The 25,168-nt window shown below is 43.8% G+C and overlaps 1 long non-coding RNA gene across 1 annotated transcript in view; it reads right to left on the bottom strand.

Moving 5' to 3' along the window:
* LOC141582027 (uncharacterized) overlaps positions 1–25,168 on the bottom strand; it is a 177,244-nt gene that overhangs the window by 104,093 nt on the left and 47,983 nt on the right. The window lies entirely within an intron of this gene.

Genomic DNA, 25,168 nt, shown 5'->3' with positions numbered 1-25,168 from the left:
CTCCTGCCTCAGCCTCCCAAGTAGCTGGGATTACAGTCATGTGCCACTATGCTGAGCTAATTTTTGTGTTTTTACTAGAGATGGTGTTTCACCATGTTGGCCAGGATGATCTCGATCTCTTGACCTCATGATCTGCCCAACTCAGCCTCCCAGAGTGCTGGGATTACAGGCATGAGCCACCAAGCCCAGCCTAATTTTTTTATTTTTAGTAGAGATGGGGTCTTGCCATGTTAGCCAGGCAGGTTTTGAACTCCTGACCTCAGGTGATCTGCCTGCTTCGGCCTCCCTAAGTGTTGGGATTACAGGCATGAGCTGCCATGCCCAGCCGATATCAGTAATTTTAAATATTCAGCACAAGTATTTTTAACCCGTAAGTCTTCTTTCAGACCTGAGGAGTTTCTTGAAGATCACCAGCATCTTCAATGGGTGACTGCAAGATACACTAGTGGTTACCTGGGAGGCAGCCCAGCCTGGAGCAGCAACCAAACCTGCTTCTCCAGAGCCAGACAAAAACTGGGAATCATCTTTTCACCTGGGAAGGAATCAAGTAAAGTGTAAAATTGAACTAGAGGCAAGGGTGGCATAATTTATATTACATATAAATAACCAGAAACCACTGGTAGCCACAAAGGTTTACTTTGAGCTAATAAAACACATGCATGCATCTAGTGTAAATCTAAGAATCTAAGGATGTTGCAAGTCCTGATAGGTAATAATTTAAGAAAGCAGATGCCTTGGTATTCGGCAAGAGTTCCCTGTTACATGGAAAGCATCAAAGCCCTACCAGACACTATTTTATGCGTAGAGACTGGCACAGAGTATATACTCATGGAATGTTGAATGAATGAATGCAATTCTAGCTGCTCTGATTACTCTAAAGATAAGTAAGGCATGCTTCTTGAAATTTAATGTTTTGGATGGAAAAGATATGGAATAAATAATGGTTGAAGAAACTTGAGCTATTTCATCACCCAATACAGGCTTTGGATTATGGCAAGGCCTGTTTTTCTTCTGCAGATACAATGTAAGAAAGGAAAAGAGATTGTGGGGATGGAGTAATAAACGAAAGAAGGAAAGGAAGTCTGTTGAAGACCCTATTAACTCCAAATCCTTCTAGATTTCCAGTATATTCTTCTTCTGAGATGTCGCTTTGCAAATTTAGTTTTAATCTAAAATGTTTTAGCCAAAAATGGTGAACATATTTTCGTAAGATGTCATTCATATAGTTCAAAATGCTTTCTAAGTATGAAATTACATGTATGAGAGCCCCACCACTCAGAAACCCTAATACACACTTTCCTTTTTGAAGATAATTTCGTATCTGAGTCACAGCTCCCTGCACATGCTTAACTTAAAATGACTCTGAAATACGGCACAAACATTGACTAATTAATCCCCATGACAACACAGGGAAGCCCTGAAAAGCTCTGGAGGGTGCCCATGCTCTGGGCAGCACCACAGCTTGATTTTTAAGAATCTTGTTCTTTCTAGGCTTTCTCTGATCAGGACATTCCCTACTGCCTCCAAAAAACAAGACAAAACAAACAATGACAACTCAAGAATGCAACAGTGGTGACTGCTGTTGCTGCTTCTCCTTCTCCTCCTTCCTCCTCCTCCTCCTCCTCCTCCTCCTCCTCCTCCTCCTCTTCCCTCTTCCTCAGCCTTCCTCTCTCTCTCTCTCTCTCTCTCTCTCTCTCTCTCTCTCTCTCTCTCTCTCTCTTTCATCAAAAGCAGAAATGTTCATCCTTGGTGTTGACCACCAGACCCCATGCTTGTAATTCAGCACCAAGGACACCTCCCATGCTTTTGGAAACTGCTGGACAGTCTACCCTGTAATAAATGAAAGCTTTAGTTTAAAGATCACCAAGAAAACCAGCCCACCAAGAAAAGTATTCCCTGCCTCAAGCGTAATTGCAATAATGACTTTCAGGCAAAAAAAAAAGTGTATCTATATCTAATTATTATCTATATTGAAAGCATATTAATATTTTAATATTTTTAATTTATTCGGCTATCTCAAATACAATCCATACTAAGCAAATACCTGCTGAATGTTTGTGTTTATAGCATAAAATAAAAGGCTTAAATGTCCAGGTGTATGGACCTCAGGGAGTGGCTAAGACCACATGGTCTTAATTTCACAGATGATGGGGCCAAGTTCCATTGAGAGGGTGGGATCTGCCTGGATTCCAGGGACTGGAGACTATTTTCTACTGACCACTCCTTCCACTACATTTTTTCACTAATATTAGGAAACCCGCTTTATGCTACAAATGTTTTTATTTCCCTTCTGAGTTTTCCCTTGTTGATAATTTTTTTCAAAAGTAGGCTTTTGAAAGAACATCTCCTTAGGGATTTATTATAAGTTCTCAACTTAGAAAAGTTTGTCATCCCCTTCACCCAACCTCCACTTCAGTTTTAAGTAAATCAACAGCTTTCATGTTCGAGTGCCTCCTGTGGCTCTCAGCACTCTTCACACATTATCACATCCATTCTTGCAGTCACTCTGTAAAGTGGGGATAGTAATCTTATTTTTACAGACGAGGAAACAAAGACAAAAACAGCATCTTGACTAGGCTGGTCTTGAGCTCCTGACCTTGTGATCCACCCGGCTTGGCCTCCCAAAGTGCTGGGATTACAAGCATGAGCCACTGCGCCAGCCTCAGGTATTTCTTGCGATGCAGGTGGATCACAAGGTGAAGAGATTGAGACCATCCTGGTCAACATGGTGAAACCCCATCTCCACTAAAAATACAAAAATCAGCTGGGCATGGTGATGGGCACCTGTAGTCCCTGCTCTGCGAGAGGCCGAGGCAGAAGATGACTTGAACCCAGGAGGCAGAGGTTGCAGGGAGCCAAGATTGTGCCACTGCACTCCAGCCTGGCGACAGCGAGACTCCATATCAGAAAAAAGAAAAATCAGTATTTCCACATGGCCACAACTCACAAGGTTTCCATGATGGTGGTGGTGGTCATGGAGGCGACTCTCTCATTGCTTCAAATGCCTTGATGTCTGCAAAGTGCTTCTGACACTTTGAGGTATTTTTTATTTAATCTAATATAGTTTCATCAAAATAATGCAATTTTTGATTTGCTTCCATTTCTATGAAGTTCACGTAGACCCACCTAACATTAGGTGGAATTCACCAAGATGGTGTTACAGACATGGTCTTCAGAATGTGACTGCAACTCCTGGCCCCAACTCTGACAGGTTGACAAGAAATTGACAAAGTATAAGAAGCATGGACTTTAAAGAGTTTAGCTATGCGATACCAGAACGGTCATAAAAACAGACCATAAAATGCTTACTCAAAGCATCTCAGAGTTGAATGAGATGAATAAAAATACAGATGAACTTGAAACTATCCCACATTTAGAAACCCAGAGAAAAATATCAAAAGTTTTGGGGTGCTTCAGATTTAAGCATTTTGGAAACTAAGCGTTTTTGCATGTACCCTGTGTTCCTTGGAGACATTTTAACCGATTAATATAGTTTGGATCTGTGTCCCTGCCCAAATCTCATGTTGAAATGCAATCTCTAGTGTTGGAGGTGGGGCCTGGTAGGCAGTATTTGGGTCACGAATAGCTTGGGCCATACACTTGATGATAAGGATGATAAGTGAGCTCTCCCTCCAAGTTCACAGGAGAGCTAGTTGTTTAAACATCTGTGCAACCTACCCCCATGTCCCTCTCCTCTCTTTATTTCTTTTTTCTTTTTTTTTTTTAAACAGAGTCTCACTCTGTTGCTCAGGATGGAGTGTAGTGATGCAATCTCAGCTCACTGCGACCTCTGCCTCCCAGGTTCAAGGAGCAATTCTCATGCCTCAGCCTCTCAAGTACCTGGGATTACAGGTGCACACCACCGTTCCTGGCTAATTTGTGTAATTTTAGTAGATGGAGTTTTGTCATGCTGATCAGGCTAGTCTTGAACTTCTGGCCTCAAGTGATCTGTCCTCCATGGCCTCCCAAAGCACTGGGATTACAGGCAAGAGCCCCCATGCCTCACTGACCCCTCTCTCTCTTGTTCCTGCTCCCACCGTGTGAGATGCCCTCTCCTCCTTTGCCCTCTGCCTAGTAAAATTTCCCTGAGGCCTCCCCAGAAGCAGATGCTGGCCTTATGCTTCCTGTACAGCCCACAGCACTGTGAGCCAATTAAGCCTCTTCTCTTCATAAATTACCCAGTCTCAGGTATTTCTCTCTTTTTTTCTTTCTTTTTCTTTTTTGAGACAGTCTCGCTCTGTCTCCCAGGATGGAGAGCAGTGGCACAATCTCGGCTCGCTGAACCTCCACCTCCCGGGTTCAAGCGATTCTCTGCTTCAGCCTTTGGAGTAGCTGGGATTACAGGCACTCGCCACCACACTTGGCTAATTTTTATATTTTTAGTAGAGAAAAGTTTTCACCATCTTGACTAGGCTGGTCTTGAGCTCCTGACCTTGTGATCCACCCGGCTTGGCCTCCCAAAGTGCTGGGATTACAAGCATGAGCCACTGCGCCAGCCTCAGGTATTTCTTGCGATGCAAGAACAGCCTAATACACCAACCGTGAGAGGCTCAATGACAATTGAGAAGACGCATCCCCCAAATAGATTAACTGCAAGAGACTCAGAAAGAGGGTCCAGATATTGCATTTATTTCCATGCATTTAAATCTGAGTTATTAAAATAAAAGGATAGGATAAAATACTAAAATGGTTTCACCCAGTTACCTTTCTTTTCCTCTGTGAGTTCCGGACTGAAATAAGACTCCATTCCCATCATTACTTGCAGCCCACAGGACACATTTGTAGTAACTCCAGCTCATTCAGACAGAATTGGAAGGTACTGCTGTGAATTTTACAGAAGTCATTGCTCTGTGACAAAGTTCACGGCTCCCTGCACCACCTGCCTCCGACGCCCACCAGAAGCCATCATTCCTGATTAAAGCAAACACTGTCAATTCGGCCACGGCCCGGGCCATTCCAATCCCCTCTGAAAACATTGCCAAAACAGATTTCTGACTGGGTCACGTTAGGTCACAGTATCCACGGGTGGACAAAACGTAGTAAAAATTTTATGGGCCACTTGAGACATATTGGATCGGCCGGGAACAAGCCCCGTCCAAAAGAGCGCAGTTGGCTTCAAGTTCTTTTGGAAACTCCCCAGCATATGGAAACTTCCTCGAGATTCCTCCGGCCTCCTCCGCCGCCTGCTGCCCCCACTCCCAGCCCTCCTCTTGTCAGCCCAGACGGCGGAGCCTACTGTCTTTCAGCTTCAGGTCTCTGGCGGAACAAAGGAAATTTCACAGTGGGTCTCTCTCCTTTGTTAAAAACCAGCAAGAGCTCTTCATGGAAGAAAGGATGGGTTCTGGGGGTGCAGAAAGCAGAGAGGAAGTGATCTTTCCAGAAACTGTGATCTTTATCAAATGCCTCTCAGCCTCCAACAGGTATGAATTAACATTGAGGAATGATATATGTGTTTGTATGAAGATCTATATGCACATAAAGATATACAGGCACACCCACCGTGGAGGATCCTGAACTTCCGTAGAGAGATTTAGATCTGATCCTGATGGTGCCCGGGAGCCATCTGTGGTCTCTGAGCAAGGGAGCAAACTGCTCTCGGTTTTGTATGAGTTCTGAAGCATCATCAGCTCCAAACATTGCAAAACAGCTCCTGAAAACCATGAATGGCCTCCCCACACCCATGAGGATCACCTGGTAGAGGCTTTAGCATGAAACCAGAAATACTTAGTCCTCGTTAATACTCATTCTATTATTATGCTGTTCCGTAGGCCTCTTCTCTGAACCTCAGTTTCTTCATCAATGAAATGGGAAGAAGGGTTTGTCATGTATCCAACCACATGCATAAGCAAGCAAAAAAAAATTTTTTTAAGTGATCTGTTATGGCTTAGGTGTCAAAAATCACTTGACATGTCTTCAGAAAAGAGAAACTTGCCAGCTCCTCAGTTTCAAAAAGAAAGCCTCCAACTCACTGAGAACTGTCCAAAGAAAAGCAGCTTCCCCTATCACTGATGAACTGATTGATCAGCAGAGAAACTTTCTGTTTTAAAATGTTTTGATGTAGGGTGAAGTATATTATATATGCAATATCCAAATACCATATTTACATATTATTTGAATATAATATACATATATGTAATATGCTATATATTATACATAATATATAACACACATGTAATATATGTGTATGATATACATATATAATATCCAAGTTTTATATATATATATATATATATATATATATATATATATATATAAAATGTTATACATGTATAACATTCCAGAAATGGCTGCAAGAGTATCTCCCATCTCACCTGATCTTCTATAATGGAACTTTGATGCTCCTTCTGCTGAGAGGAGAGGTCTATGCCCACTCCTCTCGACTCTAGGCAGCCTTATAACTTGTTTGCAACCAGTAGTCAGTGATGGAAGTGATGCTGCATGACCTTTAAGACTGAGTCATTAAAGGTGATGCAGCTTCCACCTTGTTCATTGGAACATTTGGGCAGGGCCCTGAGACGTCATGCCATGAACAGGCCCATGATGCGGCCATGATGTGAGGAAGCTCAAACAATCTGATACAGAAAGTCCTCCTGGACAGGTTTGTGAGAATACAAAAAGAGAGAGGAAGAGCCAGCCCCCGGCTGCTCCAGACCTCTGATTTCTAGCTCTAGTTACCATCTGACTACAGGTGCACAACAGACCCCAAGATAGAACTCCTCAGCTGAAGCTTTCCCAAATTCATGACCCACAGTAAGTGTGAGGGATAATAAAATAATTACTGTTTAAGTCACCAGATTTTGGGGTGGTTTATTGTACAGCAAAAGTAATAGGCCTATTACTTTTCTCTTTAAGACAGAGTCAGGTGCTACTGCCCAGGCTGGAGTGCAGTGGCATGATCTTGGCTTACTAGAACCTTTACCTGCTGGGATCAAGCAATCCCTCCCACCTCAGCCTCCTGAGTAGCTGAGACCACAGGTGCATGCCACCATGCCCAGCTAATTTTTGCATTTTTGTAGAGATGGGTTTTCACCATGTTGGACAGGCTGGTCTCAATCTCCTGGGTTCAAGTGCTATGTCTGCCTTGGCCTTCCAAAGTACGGGGATTACAGGCATGAGCCACTGTGCCTGGCTGGTTTTCTTTCTCAATGAGCTGTGTGGCCTCTCTGAACTTGGACACCCTCACATGTATAATCAGGGTGATAATACGCCCTACCTGGTGGGATTGTGGAGAAAGTTAAATATGTGCAACCTACCTACCATAGTTCCTGACTCAAGAAGGTGTTCAGTGAGTCATAGTTCTTAGGGTTGAATTGTGTCCCCCCAAAAAAGATCCAGTGAAGTACTAATCTCCTTCCCCTGCCAATGTGACCTTCTTTATAAATAGGGTCCTGGTAGATGTCATCAAGTTAAGATGAGGTCATTGTGGATTAGTGTGGGCTTTAAATCTAATGATGGGTATCCTTGTAAGGAAAAGGAAATTTGGAGACACACGGAGGGAAGATGGCCATGTGACAACAGAGTCAGGAAGTGGAGTGATGGGAACACAGGCCAAGGACTGGCAGGGATTGCTGGCCACCAGCTGCCAGGAGAGGCCAGAAAGGATAGAGGCTGTGCCTCCCTCCCTCCAGAATCTGGAAGAGCCTGGGAAGGATGGAGGCTGTGGAGGGTGCATGGTCCTGCTGACACCTTGATTTTGGACTTATGGCCTCCAGAAATGTGAGACAGTGAGTATCTGGTGTTCTAAGTTACCCAGTTTGGGGTACTTTGTTATGGCAGCCCTAAGAAATGAATGCAGAATTTGGTGCTGGAAAGGGTGTCTGTTTTTGATGAGAAAGAAAGGAGCCACCTAGACACTGGCCACAAGGCTAGTGCTAATGCAAAGCAATCCACAGGCGAGGTCTCATCCCCTTTCCCGGGGCAGTTGAAGACAAATTCCAAGTGCCTTCCTTCCCAGGGCTTCCCAGCAGCCTGCGACCCCATGGGACCATCGACCATGACAAATGTGGCCAGCATAAAGCTTTTATCAATGGAAATTTAGTTTAGAATTTAGTGCAAAAACGTATTTCTTGGCTAAGCATGGCGGCTCACACATGTAGTCCCAGCATTTTGGGAAGCAGAGGTGGGCATACCACTTGAGGTTAGGAGTTCAAGACCAGCCTGGGCAACAGGGAAAAACTACATCTCTACCAAAAATACAAAAATTAGCCAGGTGTGGTGGCGCGTGCCTGTAATACAGCTACTTGGGAGCCTGAGGCAAGAGAATCACTTAAACTCAGGGGGCGGAGGTTGCAGTGAGCCGAGATTGTGCCATTGCACTCCAGCCTGGGCAACAGAGCCTGACTCTGTCTCATATCTAGTTACCTCTAAATCTCCAAATATATATATAGCTATATTTGGAGATGTATCCATATCTGTATGTATATCTACTTATATGTGTATATTTGGAGATTTAGAGTTAACTAGATGTAGTTTCTCCCCTGAAGGAACTCAGATAAACAGGGCATTGCTTCACAGAGGAATGAGGACTCAGTGGGGAGAAGTAGAGCACCATGCCAGGGCATCAGGGATGGCCACATCTTACGCTCATATCAAGGCTTAAAGAACATGTGAAGATTGGTCAGGTCAAAGAAGGTGGTGGCATCCAGGCAAGAACATGACCAAAAACACCCAGGCATGAAAAACTGTAGCACGTGCACACGAACTGAAAGCAGCCTGGAGCCAACACACTATTGAACAGGAGGAAGACATGAAATATGAGGCAGGAAAGAGAGGGTGGGAGGAGCCAGGTGATGAGATGCTTTGTGTTCCATGCTACTGGAGCTTGGAATTTATTCTGTAAGCAATGAGACGCTTCTCAAGGACTTAAAGCAGAAAAGTGACATAGACAGATTTTCATTTAATAGAGACCATCCTGGCCAAAATGTGTCAATGGATTACAATAGAACAAGATTAGAGGCAAATCAGTGAGGTACCTGCTGTGAGCAGCCCAGATAACAGGCATGCAGCTGTGACTTAGGGAAGTGGTGCTGGATGGGAAGGAAGAGCCTTGGGGAGTGTCCCAAGGGTGTCCTAGCTTGAGCTACCCCAAGAAGCTGGACCTGGGACAAGGGCTGATGAGCAGGCCGTTTAGGAATTGATGCCAAGAAATAGCAATGGGGGCTGGGAGGGGTGAAAGAAGGAGGAGGGCTGGGTGCGGTGGCTAACGCCTGTAATCCCAGCACTTTGGGAGGCTGAGGCAGGAGGATCGCTTGAGGCCAGGAGGCCAAGACCAACCTGGGCAACATAGAGAGACCCTGTCTCTACAAAATATTTTAAAAATTAAAAGTTTTTTAAATAGAGGGAAGAGAAAGAGGCATCCCAGTGTGGTGTTAGCAGCCTAGTTACCTCCATGGGTCGCTGGGGACTGGATCCCCTGGAGACCCTATGAGGAAGCGTGTGGAAGGTGCTTAGTATTGTCCACTCAAGACATGGATGGAAGGAAGATGTGCTCATCAGCTCCTTCCCCAGTTGGTCAAAGTTTGCCCCCAAGGAATGCCACCTCCCTTGAGCTTCCAAGTTTACACACAAGCCAGAATAGCTCAGCAAGTCCCCATAGGCCTGGAGAGAAAGCGAGAGACACCCACTGCCTCAGCTGTCAGGGGGCGCCTCTCACTTTCTCTCCAGGCCTGTGGGGACTTGCTTCGCTATTCTAAGCAAATTGTTCTGGTTGTCAGAGCAACACCCAGGAGCAAAATGGTGAGCCAGGTCAGGCGCAGTGGCAAATGCCTGCAATCCCAGCAGTCTGGGAGGCTGAGGCAGGAGGATTGCCCGAGGCCAGGAGTTCAAGACCAGCTTGGGCAGCAAAGTGAGACCCCTGTCTCTACAAAAAAATAAAATATTAGCCAGGCATGGTGGCGCATGCCTCCATAGGCCACTGGGACTGGATCCCCTAGAGACTCTATGAGGAAGTGTGTGGAAGGTGCTTCAGAATTGTCCACTCAATTGTCACTTTTTTTTTTTTGCAACGGAATCATACTGGATTTATTAACTATTCTTTGAGTTCTAACAGTCCTTCCACCACACTGTATCACTCTATGGGTGCATATGTCCCATAGCTCACACACAGACCGGTTCTGACCTCAGGGTACCGAGCGCCAGCGTCCTGGGTGACTCTTCACAATGACAAAAGCAACAAGAATTGGAAAAGCAAAAGATCTAGAAAAGTCTCTTCTGAAGGTAGAGATTGCTGGAGAGGACCCAGCCTCAACACCCTGGGGCTGACAAAGGAGCGAGTTCAGGGCAGCAAAATGTGTAGCATGGAAAGTCTGCATGGAGCCGGGCCTGGGAAGGAGCTGTAAGGACAGCGAGGCAGTTAGACACACGATTCCATGCAGACAGGAAAGAGCTGCCGCAGTCTTTAGAAACATCGCTTTCTACCACCAAGCTCTCCACAGCTCCACAGAGAAGAGCCCTCATGGTTGTTTATCCAGTAAAGAGGGCTCAGGGTGACATTCAACCAAAAAGCCACATATCAGAGATCCTGGAAAAATTACAGCTCCTCTGATACAATGTGCAACCCAGACTTCATGCTGTGGAGCCAAAACACTTGGATTCCTACACCGCTAACAACGTCATTACAATCAAACACAGTTGAATAGCGAGTACATGAGCAAGCAAGGGTCAGAAAGCAGCAGTTCGCACTTGGGGTGTCCAGTGTCCCCACCCCACCCCAGACCCTCTCCCTCACGCTTTTCAGGCACCTGGTATTGTGCACCCACCACCCAGACAGGGGGACTGAGGAGAGACATCTGTTTTGGGAGAAGAGGGGAGGGAGAGGGCAGAATACCGCAGAAACGAAAGCAAGAATCAGAAAAAAACAACAGCATAATCGGCAGGTCCCGAGGTTCAGAATCATAAGGGAAGAGTTGGTGGCTCCACCTTTTCGGAAGAGAGCAGTACCTCTCAGGACACGCAGCCTTAACTCGGAAGATATGCCCAAGAAGTCAAGGCTGCAGTAGGCCATGGTTATGCCACCACAGTCTAGCCTGGGTGATAGAGCGAGACTCCGTCTCTAAAAACTTAAAGAAAAAATGGTGAGCCAAGAGCATGTGAGAGGGGCATGAAAGGGAGGTGGGCCAAGAAGCTGGCTGGATAGAGGAAGTGAAAGGAAGAGGCACCTCTGGACAGCCAGCCAGCCTTCCGGATCGAGTAACCACGTGGAACGTGGTTCTCCATCCACCCACAGGGAGCACAAGGAAAAGAAGAGATTCCCAAAGATCAGGGATTCTGTGGGAGAAACACCTCGTTGAATGGACCACAACCCGCAAGATGTGAGTCAGGCAGGAGTTAGAGGTCTCTAGATCACAGGTGAAGCGAGAGCTCGCAGGAGAGGCGGGTGCAGGGTGCAGGTCTCCTGACCTGGAGTCAGGGCCCCAAGGAGCAGGCATGCCAAGAGGGAAAAGGACAGATGAAGAGGGAGTGGACAGAAAGAGAAATGGGGGGAGAGCCATATCCCCGGAGCCAGGTGATTTAAACGCAGGAATAGCACCCTGGAGTGCGCCATGTGTAAGAACAAATAAATCATTGCTGCTTCCCTTTCCCTTGAAAAAAAATACCCTGCTTCTTGTCCTAAGTTCCCAGCTCTCTTCCTGCCAACTCCCTCCCCAGTTGCTGAGTCCTGTCAACCCTCCCGCTCAGTGCCCCCTACAGCACCATTCTCCTGCGCTCACCCTGCCCACTTGGCCACCATCTAGGTTCAGAACCTCGTGGCCACTCGTCTGGACTGTCCTGCCTCCACCTCCACCTGCTGCTGTCCATCCAGCTGGATTTTCCTAAAGGGAAAAGGTGCCCTTGAGGGCAGATTTCTCTTGGCCATGCAATTGGGAGGGGGATTTCTGGGTAAAAGGGTAAGTTCATTGCTTTTCTAATTCTCGACTTTTTCCTTATCCTCACCCATAAATCCTACAACCGCTGCCCCCACCCCCCAAAAAAAGTGCAATCACTTTATTTCTAGGACCGCTCAGAACTTTTGCCTGTGCTGTTCCCACTTGCCTGGAATGCGTTTCTCTTCATCCTCAATAGTTCAAGCCACACCTTTTTCTCAGCGCAGCTCAGATGCCACCCCCTTGTTCAGGAAGGCCTCCTTGATGCTTCCCTACCAGAATTAATCTCTCCTTCTTCTGTAGTCTAAAGGCACTTGGCCTTCTCCCCTGTCCTATTTCTGCTTGTTATCACTGCCATCACTTTGCATGCTTTTTCTCCTCTGCTGGAAACAGGGGCAGTTTCTATATCACGATCCCCCGCTAGGCCCATTAAGTTTCAGTGCACGAGGTACCCATCCCATAACCCGCATTACTTTTGCAGTTTCATGTTTCTGACCTAGGAAAATCTTGCGTTTCATAGAGTTTCATGGTTGAATTGGAAGCTCTTTTCTTAGAGCAACTATAAATAATGGCATGCCTTATAATCAATGACATTTTACATTCCATTAAATACAGTAGGAGATGTGCAACCAATATTTGCTAAGTTGGATGAGTTGAAGTCATTTTGAGTAGGAGAGGGAATCTAGACCCACTATTTGGATTAGTACAGATTTTAGCACAGCTCAGGGTTTCTGCAGAGCCCCTCCAGCTCTCACTGTCCACTCAGCTGCCGAGCATGCCTGCAGACTCCACACAGTCCAAACCCACCAAACCAGCTTCTCTCAGAAGGACATTTTTCTCAACTGCACGACCTCTGTCGCCTCCAGCAGCCATCTCAGTAATGACCTTTACTTCTATTTCCTGCTTCCTTCTCCCTCACTCCTGCTTCCTGGAGTCCCCTCAGATAAACCTCCTATGCCCAAGACCTTGTCTCAGGGTCTGCGTTTAGGAGAACCCAACTAAAATTCCAGGATCACCAGATGAAGGTCTCTGGGGGACAGGGGTGCTGAGCTTGCTCTTGATAAAGTAGCAAAGTGGCCCCAGGGTCTGCGGCCAGCTAGGAGAGGGACTGGCAGTCACCAGTGGGAGCCATCTCCTCCCATATCCCTCCCACCTGTCCCTACCTGTCCTGCTGGCGGGTAAGGAGTGGGATTTACCTAGCTTCGTGACAGCTGCCTCCTGGCCCCATGAAAAGGCACTTTGGCGATGGAGGGGGAGGGGAGGGGAGGGGAGGTTGCTGCGCATCTCCAGGGATCACAGGGTAGGAGGGCCAGAACTCTCCCTGGCCTGGGAGTCAGGGAGGCAGAGAGATCAGAGCGACACAAGTGCTGGGAACAGATGGGGCTTCCTGGACTCCAGCGCTAATTAACCAGCTCTGCAGCTCAGGGCCTGGGCCACAGGATACGAATCTCAGGAGTGGGGGCACTGAGCACACGAGGCTGCACACAGGCAGAGGGAGGTGATCCCTGGAACAACCATCCCTCCATTCCCTGATCCGGAGGCTGCTGTCCTCCCTGGGCCAGAGAGCAGCAGCTTCCAACACAGATCTGGGCTTCTCACTCAGCAGGTGCCAGGGACCCAAGGAGGCAAACGGAGTAAAAAGAGGGAAGGGAAAAGAGTGAGGAACCCCTGCCCTAGGAGGCTGCTGCCACTGCCCACTGGCCCCAGGCCAACTGGACCCCAGATGATAAGTGTGAAACTCCCAGAGGTTGAGATTGGGAGAAGGCATCTTTAGTTAATGAGTTAATTTGTGATAAACCTTAGATACCTCAAATGGGCTATATGTTACATAGCCTAAATTAATTCCTAATTAACACTTGAAATTTAATCACAGTCAAGGTGCCTTTTTAAATTGTGGGCAAGAGAAAGAAATACCTCTCAGACACAAAACAACCTGTATGTCTGTACATGCCACTGGCATCAAGTGTATCAGGCTGTATTTATATTTGTGTTTGTGTTGAGACTGATTTTTCCGATTCTCTCTCAGCTTGGGGAGTTTTATCTCTGAATTCCCAGTGCATAGCACATTTCTAGTTGTCGTAGGAATTAGCAAATATTTGTTGAATGCATAAATCCTCTTTTCAAAATACAGGCCCAGAGCATAGAAACAGAATAGCTAAAGTATGCCCTTTTATTGAGTGGGACGAGCACGTCCCAGGTAGTAAGTCAACAGTGACAAAATCATTCTGGAATTAGCTACAGTTCACAAGCCAGGATCCAAAGAAAATGTCCTTTGCTCTGTATTGTTATTGTTTATTTAAAGTCCTTTTCTTTTATCTTCTAAGATACTCACAGATAGAATGACATAAAGTCTGGATTTGCTTCAAAATACTGTGAGTGGATGAGACAAGACCGGCTGTGTGGGAATAATTGTTAGAGTTGGCTACGGGGACACAGGAATTCATAAAACTATTCCGTCTATGTTTGAAATTAATTTTCAAAAATATGCTTGAAATTGTCCATTATAAAAGGTTTTTATTACCCAATCCTAAGAAAAATGTGATTAAAGCTAAGTAGCAGAAATGTTAGAAAAACATAAGCAAACTACTCACAAGGTTGGTGTCGTATCCCGTTAGGACAGATATGCCCACCCACAGCTCCCATGGGTCTGGTTGGAGAGGTGTGATGCTCACAGAGCCTGAGTTCAAGGAACAGCTTCTTTGCTGTTATCTTGTGGTTCTACAAATATGCACTCAAAGCTGCCAAAAATGAGTGGTAGTAAATTACTACACTAATTCAATGACTTCTTCAATAGAAATTGATTACAAAGAAAAAAACTAGTCAATAATCCTAGCAATAGTATTTCAGTGGTTCTTGGGAACATTTTGCAGAATGGAAGGGAAGACGTTAAGAAGAAATTTCTAGCAAAATTCTACTACGTCAAGTAGTCTTACACAAAATGTGAGGCAGAGGGAGTAAATGTATATGCCCTAATTTTGATGATGCCGTTTTCATGTTAAAAAGTATCTTCCCCATTTGGGTTAGTAGAATGCTTTTAGTTTTGACCACGTGTTAAGGTTTTTATTCTCTCTTTCCTGTGCCATTTGAAAATTCAGTTGTAAAAGCAATTTAAAGCACCTAGAAATTTAAACCTCGATTCTCATTTCAAAAGACAACTAAGTCCCTAAATATTTACTAAGTAATATTCAAATAAATGCCATTTCATCTAAACAGTAAAATAAGTCAGCATGCTTGAACATTTTAATGGACTTCCAAATACTATCAGAAAGATCAAGCTCTCCTGTCAGAGATGACCCATGGATTTTCTAAAGAAAACACACTGCGATGTCACATAACCTGTCTTTAGCCTGGCGTTTGAGAGAGCAAAACCATTCTGCAAACGCTGAGGCTGAATTTCCAAAGGCATTCCAGAATGACCCTATAAATGCAATGCACTGAGTATAATATGTTTGGAGTGGGGGAGGCTGGAATTAAGGCAAACATTGCACATTAGTATTTTTTTAAATCACTGAAACAGAAATGATTTAAGAAGACAAAGCTCAATTCTAAAGGATGGATCTAAAATTAAAAGTAGTTTGAATTACTCTCACATTAAAAAATATATATGTCTAGGCTGGGCGAGTTGGCTCACACCTGTAATCCCAGCACTTTGAGAAGTGGAGGCAGGAGGATTGCTTGAGCCCAGGAGTTCGAGACCAGCCTGGTAACATGGTAAGACCCCATCTCTTCCAAAAATAATGCAAAAATTAGCCAGGTTTGGTGGCGTGCACCTGTAGTCAGAGCTACTCAGGAGGCTAAGGTGGGAAGATCACTTGGGCCCAGGAGGTGGAGGCTTCAGTGAGCTGAGATTGTGCCACTACACCCCAGCCTGGGCAACAGAGCCAGAACCTATCTCAAAAAAAAAAAAATTAAAAATCAAATATACATGCCTATGTATACATATAAGTATATGTAGATATAGGTGTATACGTGTGTGTGTATACTCATATACATATATGTGAGCAGCCATTTTTCTGGGGAAAGGTGGGAAAAGTGACATAAAATAATATCCTTATTTTGCCTATTATAATAACCATTTATTGAGTACAAATATAGGTTATCTCATGTAATCCTCATCTCTGCTCTCCCAGATAATTACTGGTACAATTTCCACTTTAAAATGATAGAAACTGATGCCTGGGAAGGTCGCACGATGTAACCAGGGTCATACATCCATCGAGAAACCCCTCCCCATCTCCCAATTTCCAGCCATCTACTGTACTGAAAGCTTACGAATATAAAAGTGGTTTACTCAGCATTCATTTTGGAAGAATCTCTATCCAGCTGTATATTTGAGAACATTTTTCATCTCCCATGCTTTTCTAAAAATAGTGTCTCCATCTCTTAAGCAGCACTCAAAACGAATAACTCTGAGGGAGATCTCCATGGACAAACCAAACATTAATTTTATGGGAAGCAGCTGATTATTTCCATATCTTGGCAATGGTGAGTTACAATGCAGTGAATGTGTGCGTAGATGTCTCTTTGAGGCACTGATTTCATTTCAGTTGAGTATATAAACCAGAAGAGGGACTACTGGACCATGTGGCAGTTCTTTCTTTAATTTTTTGAGGAATGTCCATGCTGTTTACCACAAATTACAATGGAATAGCATTCAGCCTTCAAAAAGGAGATCTTGCCATTTGTGATAACCTGGATGAACCTGGAGGGCCTGGTGCTAAATGACATAGCCAGACACTGAAAGAAAAATACTGCATGATATTACAGTATTTGAATCCAAAACAGTCAAATGATAGAAGAATAATAGAATGGTGGTTCCCAAGGCTCAGGGGACATGGCGAGATGTTGGTCAAAGAGTATAGTCTTGCAGTTATAAGTTGAACAAGTTCTGGAGACCTAACATACAGCATGGTGACTACAGTTCACAATAATGTGTTATATACTTGAAATTGCTAAGAGAGTAGATCATAAGTGTTCTCACCACACAGACAGAGTAACCATGAGTGATGGGTATGCTAATTAGCTTCACTGTGGTAATCATTTCATGACCTATACATATATCAAAACATCATGTAGTACATCTTAAATATATACAATTTTTATTTGTCAATTATACTTCAGTAAAGCTGAAAGGCAAAAAAAAAAAAAAAAAAAAAAAAAAAAAAAAAAAAAAAGAAGTCAGCTGATTTTTCAGTAGGATTAGAGCCAGGGCTCTCAGTGAGAAGTTCTGCCAAAGGCTGGAACGGACAGGACTTTTTCTGGTAGAAATGAAAAGCAATAAACCCACCTGCGGACGACCAAGCAGGTCGTGACATTGCAGGACTAGCAGATGGTGCCTAAAATGTCACTGTAGTCTTTCCCACCTCACTGACTGGCAGCTGTGGCTCAGGCCAAAACCTTGGAGGCATCTTTAACTCCACTCTCTCTCCCTTTCACCTCACATCCAATCTGTCAGCAAATCCTAAACTTCTAAATATATCCAGAATATGACCGCTTCTCACACCTCCACTGCCAGCAACTCCAGCAGTGTCCCCATCGTGTCCTGCCTGGATTCTCGCAGTCGCCTCGCTCGGTCTCCCAGCCCTACACAGTCTCTTCTTTGCACAGCAGTCAGAATGAACAGCTCCTTAAAAACCCAAGTCAGATCAAGTCAGCTCCCTGCTCTGAACCCTGAACCCTCCAGGGGCTCCTCTATAGCATTCAGAGTCAAAGTCAAAGTCTACAATGCTCTGAGGCCCTACGCCATCTACCCCTGTCCGTCCCTCTGGGTCCTTCAGCTCAACTCCCCCTCTAGCTGCTCCATTCTGTCCATACCAGCCCCCCTCCCCATCCTGTGTTCCTCAAATATGCCGTGTCTTTGCACTAACTCTGTCCTCTCCCTGGAACATGAATCCCCAGACAGCCTCCTGACTCACTCCCTCACCTCCCCCATGTCTTTGCTCAGATATCACCTTTAGACATGGTTTTGTTCTGTGTCCCTGCCCAAATCTCATGTCGATTTGTAATTCCCAGTGTTGGGAAGGTGGGGCCTGCTAGGAGGTGATTGGATCATGGGGGTGGATTTCCCCATTTGGTACTGTGTTGATGGTGAGTGAGTTCTCGTGAGATCCAGTTGTTTAAAAGTGTACAGCCCCTCCTTCCCTCTCTCTTCCTCCTTCTCCAACTATAAGATAAGCCTACTTTCCCTTCTCTTTCCACCGTGATTGTAAGTTTTCTGAGGCCTCCCCAGAATCAGAAGTCACTATGCTCCTTGCACAGCCTGCAGAACCATGAGCCAACTAAACCTCTCTTCTTTGTAAATTACCCAGTCTCAGGTGTTTCTTTATAGCAGTGCAAGAATGGCCTAATATACCTTCTCAGTGAGATCTGCCTCAACTTCTCTATTCAAAATTGTAATGTCTTCTGCCCAGCACTCCCAGCGCCCTACCCTGGAGCATTTTACCCCGTAATACTTATCACCTTCTTACCTTTAAATGTGTTCCTTTCCTTATCAAAGCCTAGTTTGTAAAATCCAAAGCCCTGTTTTCAACTAGACCTCGTGTGCCTCCTGATGCCATGCAAATGCACATAGCACCAGCTAGGCAATACTCTCATCACAAAAAAGTTGAGCCTGTATATAATCAAACCCTCCAGCTAACTTCCACTCACTTGGAATAGAGGAACGAGAGCATGACACCATAAGGAAGCAGGCAGACAAATGCAGAATGTGGGACATTCTCCAGGACAATCCACCTGGTCTCTTTAACAAACCAAAGGGGCGGGGGGGGGGATTAAAAGAGAAAATAATGGAGACTACTGTAGATTTAATAACATTTACAAGATGTAAGAATAAAATTTCATGGGGAGAATGTGCTCGAATCCTGATTTTTGTCAGCAAACAGTGAAAAGACATTTTAAAGTCAAGTAAGTAAATTTTATTATGGACTGAATATTATACTTAGTATGTTACCATAGAAGTAGCATGCATTTTGAGAGGCATAATAACTGTATTGTGGTTACATAAGAAAATAGTAACCATTTTTAGAGCTATTAATATGTACCGAAGTGTGTAGAGATTTAATGACATAATTTTTGGGATTTACTTTCAGGTACTTCATCATATTGAAAAGAAATAAATGAGCCAGGCGTGGTGACTCCCACCTGTAACCCCAGTACTTTGGGAGGCGGAGGCAGAAAAAAAATAAACTGGCACAGTTGCACATGTCTGTAGTTTCAGCTACTCGGGGGCAAAAGTGGGGAACCTTAAGGTGAGAGGATCTTCTGAGCCCAGGGAGGTTGAGGCTGCAGTGAGCCATGATCACACCACAGCATTCCAGCCTGGGCTGCAGAGTTAGACCCCGTCTCAAAAACACAAACAAACAAGCAAAAGAAAAGCAAACAAACAAAACACAGAACATGTGACAAGATTTGTTTCTAAATCAGACCTATTGAGATTTACATACAAGAAAGTGCACCCATTTAAAGTTTGGTTAGTTTTGACAAATGCATACGGTTATGTGACCAAAACCACAGCCAAGATACAGAATATTTCCTTCACCCTACAGAGCTCCCTTGTGTATGCTGAGATTTCCATAATTATTGGATCTAGAAAATGAGTGTGTGAGTGTTCACTGTATTATTTTCTTACTATCATGCATAACTTGGAGCAGACCTGGCAAATATGATTTAGAATTTTTTCGGGCACATGTGATGACTGTAGGACCACTAGTGTGCATGACAGGTGGACAGATGGGTAACAGATTCTGAAACTTGGAAGAGAAAGTTCTCAGGGAGAGTTCCCAGAAGCCACCCTGAGACAAGGATTCACATGTAAGTGATTTATTAAGAACATGCCAACAAGCTCCAGCATGAAACACATAGGATGGCTTAGAAAATATTTTGCCAAAATAGGCTGGGCACAGTAGCTCACACCTGTAATCTCAGCACTTTGGGAGGCGAGACAGGTCGATCACCTGAGGTCAGGAGTTCATGACCAGCCTGGCCAACATGATGAAACCCCGTCTCTACTAAAAATACAAAAATTAGCCAGGCAGGGTGGCAGGTGCCTGTAATCCCAGCTACTCAGGATGCTGAGGCAGAGGAATCGCTTGAACCCAGGAGCACAGGTTGCAGTGAGCTGAGATCACACCACTGCACTCCAGCCTGGGCGACAGAGCAAGACTCCATCCAAAAATAAAAGGAGAGGAAGGGTGGAAGGGAAGGAGGGAATGGAGGGAGGGAAGAAAGGAAGGAGAGAGGAAAAGGGAAAGAGAGAAACAAAGAAAGAAAGAAAGAAGAAAATATTTTGCTAAAATAGCTGAATCTATTCCAACCTCTAGAACTTCCTTTTCCTGGCAATATGGGGAACAGAGGAGGAGAAAGGCCAGAAGGTAACTTTATCCACCCACCTGCTCACCCCAGAAATCAGGGGACACCTGAACCTCTTCTACAATCAAAGACCACCAACGGCCATCCAGTCACAACCAAGTCCTGTCAATTCCCTCCCAAAATAAATCTCCCACTCACCCAGCTGTGCTCATCCTCCTACCAACACAAGCAAGGATCTCCTCTCACCTGCATCTGTTGGTAGCATCCCAACTGGTCTTCCTTTCTTGCCCCAACCCCATCCTTTCTGCATAGAGCAGTCAAAATTAAAAGGAAAATCAGATCATGTCACTCACTTGTGGAAAGCACTTCTGTAAAATAGTTTGGCAATTCCTCAATTAAACAGAGAGTTGCCAGCAATTCTACCCCTAGGAATATATTCAAGAGAGATGAGAACATAGGTCCACAGAGAATCACCTCCCAAAGGCCAAACCTCCCAGTATATACGTTGGGGATTTAATTTCAACATGAATTTTGGAGGTGATAGAAACATGCAAACCATAACAGGACATAAACTTGATTTCTCATTGATAGGATGGATGCAACTAAACAGCTCAACAGTGTTGATTAAAAATGCTGATTATGATAGAGGAAAGTGGTGGCTAAGAGGCAGGACTAACTTGGAACTACCACTCGATGGACAGAGCAACACATGAAGACCCACATTGTCAACTTTTACTCCAAGAACTACCACAGGATGATACCAGGAATACCAAAAGAAACCACAGACACTTTGAAGGAGGCCGATTGTTGCTGCAGGCTCCGTGGGAACTGTGAGTCTGATTGCTTTCTCAGCCAGGAGGCTTGTAGCCTGGGGCAAGTTCTCAGCCCTGCTCACTGGATGCCTGAAAATAAAGGTGCTGTTGGGGGAACATGGTGGAAATGAGATCGGCCTTTCAGGCTGTGGGCTGTATAGGAGCTGGGTGAGACCTCTGGCTGCAGCTTTCCCCCACTTCCCTGGTAACCTGTGTGACACAGGAGAGGCAGCCACAATCCCCCCGGGAACATAACTCCACTGGCCTGGAAACCATACCTCCATCCCCCACAGCAGTCACAGCAAACCCTGCCCAAGGAGAGTCTGAGCTCCGACAGGCCTAACCCTGCTCCCACCTGATGGTCTATCTCCATCCACCATGATAGCTGAAGACAAAGGACATAATCCTTTGGGAGCTGTACAAACCCACCTGCCACCTGACCCTAGAGCAAGCTTGTAGCCTCACTATACAACTGCAGCTGATGTGCTCTTGAAAGCACCACCTCCTGGCTGGAGGCCAACCAACACAAAACCCGCAGAGTCCACTCTCCCTGCTACCTTCACCAGAGCAGGTGCTGGTATCCACAGCTGAGAAACCTGAAGACAGATCACATCACAGGACTCTTTGCAGACAAGCCCCAGTACCAGTTTGGAGCCCAGTAGCTCCACTGGGTGGCTAGATCCAGAAGAGAAATAACAATCACTGCATTTCTACTGTCAGGCAGCCCCATCCCTAGAGAAGGGGGAGAGCACCACATCAAGGGAGCACCCCATGGGACTAAAGAATCTGAACAACAGCCCTTGAGTCCCAGATCTTTCCTCTGACAGGGTCTACCCAAATGAGAAGGAACTGGAAAAAAATAATACTGATAATATGACAAAAGAAGGTTTTTTAACAACCCCAGAAGATCACACTAGCTCACCAACAATGAATCCAAACCGAGACAAAATCTCTGAATTGCTGGAAAAGAATTCAGAAGGTCAACTATGAAGACACTCAAGAAGGCACCAGAGAAAGGTAAAGTTTAACTCAAAGAAATAAAAATAATGATACAATATACAAATATAAAAAATATCCAGTGAAATAGATAGCATAAATAAAAGACAATTGCAACTTCTGGAAATGAGTACACACTTAGAAAAGTGCAAAACACACTAGAAAGTCTCAGCAATAGAATCGAACAAGTGGAAGAAAGAATATCAGTATTCGAAGACAAAGCTTTCAAATTAACCCAATCTGACAAAAACAAGAAAAAGGCATTTAAAAAATGAACAAAGCCTCAAAGAAGTTTGGGATTATATTAAACAACAAAACCTAAGAATAACTGGTGTTCCTGAGGAAGAAGAGGAATCTAAAAGTTTGGAAAAAATATTTGAGGGAATAATCAAGGAAAACTGCACTAACCTTGCTAGAGATCTAGACATCCAAAAACAATAAACTCAAAGAATAACTGGGAAATTCACTGCAAAAAGGTCATTACCTAGGTACATAGTTATGAGATTATCTAAAGTCAAGACAAAGGAAAGAATTTTAAGACCTGTGAGGCAAAAGCATCAGTTTAAAAAAAAAAAAAAAAAAAACTATCAGATTAACAGCAGATTTCTGAGCAGAAACCCTGCAAGCTAAAAGGGATTGAGGTTCTATCTTTGGCCTCCTTAAACAAAATAATTAGCCAAGAATTTTGTATTCAGTGAAACTAAGTTTCATAAATGAAGGACAAATAGTCTTTCTCAGACAAACAAATGCTGAATTTGTGACTATAAAACCAGCACTATAAGAACTGCTAAAAGGAGCTCTAAATCTTGAAACAAATCCTTGAAATACACCAACATACAATCCTCTTAAAGGATAAATCTCACACAACCTAAAAACAAGAACACAATGAAAAACAACAAAAAAAAAAACAAAAAAAAAAAAACAAGGTATTCAGGCAACAAATAGGATGATGAATAGAATAGTGCCTCACATCTGAATATTAATATTGAATGAAAATGGCCTAACTGCTCCACTTAAAGATACAGAATGGCAGAATGAATAAGAATTCACCAACCAAGTATCTGTTGTCTTCAAGAGACTCAGCAGACACATAAGGACTCAAGTATACTTAAAATAAAGGGGTGGGAAAAGATATTCTATGCAAATGGACACCAAAAGCGAGCAGGAGTAGCTATTCTTATATCAGACAAAAACAAACTTTAAAGCAGCAGCAGTTTTAATAGACAAAGAGGAACATTATATATAATGATAAAAGGACTAGCCTAACAGGAAAATATCACAATTCTAAATATATATGCATCTAAAACTGGACCTCCCAAATTTATAAAACAATTACTGCTAGACCTAAGAAATGAGATAAATGGCAACACAATAATAGTGGGGGACTTCAATACTCCACAGACAACACAAGACAGGCCATCAAGACAGAAAGTCAACAAACAATGCACTTAAACTACACCCTAGAATAAATGGACTTAACAGATACTTACAGAACATTCTACCCAATAACTGCAGAATATACATTCTATTCATCAGCACTCGGAACATTCCCCAAGAGAGACCATATGATAGACCACAAAACAAGTCTCGACAAATTTAAGAAAATCGAAATTATAGCAAGTACTCTCTCAAATCACAATGGAATAAAATTGGAAATCAATTCCAAAAGGAACCCTCAAAACCATGCACATACATGGAAATTAAATAACCTGCTCCTGAATGATCATTGGGTCAACAATAAAATCAGGATGGAAATTTTAAAATTCTTTGAACTGAACAATAGGTGACACAAGCTATCCAAACTTCTGGGATACAGCAAAGGCAGTGGTAAGAGGAACGTTCATAGCATTAAGTGCCTACATCACAAAGTCTGAAAGAGCACAAATAGACAGTCTAAGGTCACACCTCAAGGAGTTAGAGAAACAAGAACAAACCAAATCCAAACCCAGAAGAAGAAAAGAAACAACCAAGACAGGGCAGAACTAAATGAAATTGAAACAACAAAAAACAATACAAAAGATAAACGAAACAAAAACACTGGCTCTTTGAAAAGATAAATAAAATTGATAGACCATTAGAAAGATTAACCAAGAAAAAAAGAGAAGATCCAAATAAGGTCAGTTAGAAATGAAATGGGAGATATTACAACCGATACCACAGCAATACAAAGGATCATTCAATGCTACTATGAACATCTTTACACTCATAAACTAGAAAACTTAGAGGAGATGGATAAATTCATGGAAATATACAATCCCTTTTGATTAAAGCAGGAAGAAACTGAAACTCTGAGCAGACCAATAACAAGCAGCCAGATTGAAATGGTAATTAAAAAGTTACTAGTAAAATAGTCTAGGACCAGATGTGTTCACAGCTGAATTATATCAGACATTCAAAGAATTGGTATCAATCTTACTGACATTATACCAAAATATAAAGAGGGCATCCTCCCTAAATCATTCTTTAAAGCCCATATCATCCTAATACCAAAACCAGGAAAAGACATAACAACAAAAAAGAAAACTACAGACCAACATCCCTGAAGAACATAGATGCAAAAATCCTCAAGAAAATACTAGCTAACTGAATCCAACAGCATATCAAAAAGATAATACCCCATGATCAAGTGGGTTTCACAGCATGGATGCAGGGATGGCTTAATATCCACAAATAAATACATGTGATACACCACACAAACAGAATTAAAAATAAAACCATTTTGGATGTTTCAGACCCAGTTGAGCTCCCAGCTAAGTATGGCCACATACAGGATCCTAGCTAACATCACTTGGAAGCAGGACAGCCTTGCTGAGCCCTATCTGACCTCCTAGACTACAGAACCCAGAGAAAGAATAACATTGTTGTTTTACACTATTAATACTAAATTTGGGGGTGGTATGTTATGCAGAAATACATAACACATAATTGCTCTGTTGGAGCCAACAGGAAACAGAGAGAATCCACCACAGGACTCTAAAATCATTCCCTCTAGAGGACATTCAAAATGCTCTCCAGCCAGGCCTGTCCATCTTAGGAGTGGACATGGAGAGAAACAGTATAGTCAGAGGGTCCCTAGTCCCTATTGAAAAGGCCCCTCCCCAAAGAAGACCATGAGTTAGGTGGCCCCTGCTCTAAACTGAATGTCTGTGTCCCCCACAAAATGCATATGTTGAAATCGCAGCCCCCAGTGTT

This window comes from Saimiri boliviensis, chromosome 18 (assembly GCF_048565385.1).
Source record: "Saimiri boliviensis isolate mSaiBol1 chromosome 18, mSaiBol1.pri, whole genome shotgun sequence".
In the NCBI taxonomy this organism is placed as follows: domain Eukaryota; kingdom Metazoa; phylum Chordata; class Mammalia; order Primates; family Cebidae; genus Saimiri; species Saimiri boliviensis.
Note: the sequence above shows the minus strand (reverse complement) of the source record. Positions and strands in the feature narration are given on the sequence as shown.